We start from the raw sequence: 3,463 nt of genomic DNA, 5'->3' as shown, positions 1-3,463 counted from the left end.
TCATAAGTTTGTTTGTTTTTTGTTTTCTGGGTTTTTTTTTTTTTTTTTAATGGAGTCTCACTCTTTTGCCAGGCTGGAGTGCAGTGGCGAGATCTCCATTCACTGCAACCTCCGCCTCTCGGGTTCAAGTGATTCGCCTACCTCAGCCTCCTGAGTAGCTGAGATTACAGGTGCACACCACCACGCCCAGCTAATTTTTGTATTTTTAGTAGAGACGGGTTTTCACCATGTTGGCTAGGATGATCTCTATTTGTTGACCTTGTGATCCGCCAGCCTCAGCCTCCCAAAGTCCTGGGATTACAGGCGTGAGCCACAGTGCCCAGTCAGGAAGCAGTTTTTAAGGGAAAATAATAACCCACTGTTCAAATGGTACAAATAAAACAACTAACATATTTATAAACTTTCATGCAGACCTTTTCATAATCCAAAAATTGAAACAGGAAAACTTATTTAAATATTTGAATATGCTAATATTAACATGAAGCCCATATAAAAATATAGAAATATTTCCATATAAAAAGTTTGAGTATAATCATATGTGTTTCAGAATATGTATTCTACTTAAGTTATTATTATTACATCTATGATACAGGTGATAGAAAATAATACTCAGAAAAGTTAAATATTTTGATCAAGGGTACCACTCAGTCACATAGTATTAAACCAGGCTCCAACACATGCTCTTTTACTGTAAACATTGTTTTAAAAAATTATTTCCAGTCAAAAACATTATTACAGATGCTTGTAGATAGTTGAAATTAGTGTTTAGCATTATACATTATAATTAATTATATTCAGTATTTATTTTCTTAGTAATTATACTTTCTTAACTTTTGGACTTCCGATAAAAATTTAGAGTTACTACGAGTAAAACATGTATTTCTGAGGGATGAGCTTTCTAGCAAGAGGAAACAGCATGCACAAGTCCCTGAAGTGGGAGAATTATCAAGGGACTCAATGTGTCTAGAATGGGGTGAGGAAGAAGGAAAATGATAGATAAGGTCAAAGATATAGTAGGGGTCCACATGAAGAAAGACCTCCTAGACAACTATAAGGATTTGATTTTTATCCTAATTGATATGGAGCAGAAGAGCATTTGTGGGAACGGATCTAGATGTATTCATTTATTTAGAGGGAGGAAGTAGGTTTATAGACGGAGGGAATAAAGGGCAGGTTAGAAACCAGAACATATTAAAGTACAGATGCTTATTAAACATGCAAGTGGAGATATCTAGAAGGCAAGTGGATATAAAAACTGCAATTTAGTGGAAAGGGTTGAATGGGTTGAGTTTATTGGTATAAATTTGGGATCCTCCGCACTTTGATGTTATGAAAAGTCATGGTCTTGGATAAGATTTCTAGAGAGTGTACTAGTCAGGATTCAATAGAAGAAGTAGTTCCCCAAGAAGATAGATATGGATTTGTTATAAGGATTTCAAATTATACATTTTTGGAAGCTGATTAATAAGTCACTGTAAGGTAGTTGTCTTTCTGCCTAACAATACAGCTTGGGCCAGGCGCAGTGGCTCACGCCTGTAATCCCGGCACTTTGGGAGGCCGAGGCAGGTGGTCAGGAGATCGAGACCATCCTGGCTAACACGGTGAAACCCTGTCTCTACTAAAAACACAAACAATTAGCTGGGCGTGGTGGCGGGGCCTGTAGTCTCAGCTACTAGGGAGGCTGAGGCAGGAGAATGGTGTGAACCCAGGAGGCGGAGCTTGCAGTAAGCCGAGATCGTGCCACTGCACTCCAGCCTGGGCAACAGAGCGAGACTCTGTCTCAAAAAAAAAAAAAAAATTACAGCTTGTACAGAGGGTGGGTAGTCAGAAAAGAAGCTTACAAAATGAAAGAGAGAAAGAACAATCTAAAACCTCATGCATGAACAATGAACAAGAGTCCAAAGAAGACAGACCAAAACAGTATCAGTTTTGTCCCCTCTGGTTTTGGTGATATGGGTGTTCTGCAGAAGCTGGAGTCCTTAGTCATGGAGCTAAAGACACACACCTGGCCCGGGAGACAGAGAAGCTGAAGGAGGTTCCTTGGAAGGTGTACCAGTGGCAGGCCTGAAAGCTGCCACTGAAACCAACATGTAAGCAAACAGTGTGTTTTACAAAAATGACTGTTGTTTCTTTTCCACCCTTCAATTCTCCCAAGAATCTCTTTTTTGACTCAGCCTAATCGGAAATAAACACGAAAAGGAACTCTAGGAAAGGTAGTTCAGTTTAGCCAAGCTGACACATTGCAAATTTGCTATATTGGGTGAGTATAGATGGAGAACAGATGAAGTCATAGGTCTAAATCCTGTGGCACTCAAAAATTTAGAAGTCAGGAACATGGGGTTCTTCTATGAAGTGTCTTTAAAAGGAGAAGGCACAACTCTCTTAGTCAATTTTTTTTGCTGCTATAATAGCAAACCACAGACTGGCTAATTAATTAATAATAGTTTATTTGGCTCATGGTTCTGGAGGCAGGAAAGTTGAGTTTGAGAGGCCACATCTGGTGAGGGTTTTCTTGCTGCCTCATAGCATGGGAGAAGACATCACATGGTGAGGAGGTACACATGTTTGACAACAAGACAGAGAAGAAAGCTGGCTGACCTCATCCTTGCATCAGGAGCCCACTCTCAAGACAATAGCATTAATCCAGCCATAAGGGCAGAGCTCTCAGGACCTAATAACTTCCTAAGGTCCCACCTTTTAATACTGTCATAATGGCAATTAAATTTCGACATGAGTTTAATAGGGGACATTCAAGCCATAGCTATACCCTTCTTTATTAGTTCTTAATTATTGTTGCCCACAAAAAGGATGTGATGGCTACAGTTGGGACTATCCGATGGAGGCTACCTTTTGAAGATGAATGAAATACAAGATAGAAAATGCTCATATTGGTGATGATGCTCAATCTGGAACACCAGCCTTGGACTTACCCCAGGACTGTGTTTACAAGAAGGAGAAGTCAAATTTGTCGTATTTAAATCACTGTTGTTTGGGTTTTCCACCAACTGCAACCAAACAAAATTCTAACTGATAGAGTAGATTCAGGAGAAAATGAGAGGTGAACAAATGAAGACTGAGTATAGACAGTATTTTGAAGAAATTAACTGTAAGTTGGAACCAGAAATGAATCTGTCACTGGAGGATAAGTGAGATTAGGGGGAGATTTATTTTTATGATGGGAAACTACATTTTTTCTATGCTGTTTGAGAATTATTCAATAAAGAGGAATCATTTGATTATGTAGGAAAGATACGAAGAAATTGTATAATGAATAATGAAAAAAATGAAAAATTCTAGAAGAAATATTTGAAATAATTCTAGAAGAAATAACTTGATTGCTTATTCAGAACAAGGAAATTTGTACTTGAATGATTTTATCAAATGTCAATGTTAATATCATTATAGTTGAAAACTATAGGAAACAGTGCATTCTGGGAATTTAAATGAATTTCCATAAATTTTT

The sequence above is a fragment of the Rhinopithecus bieti genome, unplaced genomic scaffold (genome assembly GCF_001698545.2).
Source record: "Rhinopithecus bieti isolate Rb0 unplaced genomic scaffold, ASM169854v2 scaffold_34544, whole genome shotgun sequence".
Classification (NCBI taxonomy): domain Eukaryota; kingdom Metazoa; phylum Chordata; class Mammalia; order Primates; family Cercopithecidae; genus Rhinopithecus; species Rhinopithecus bieti.
This window is presented reverse-complemented; position numbering follows the sequence as displayed.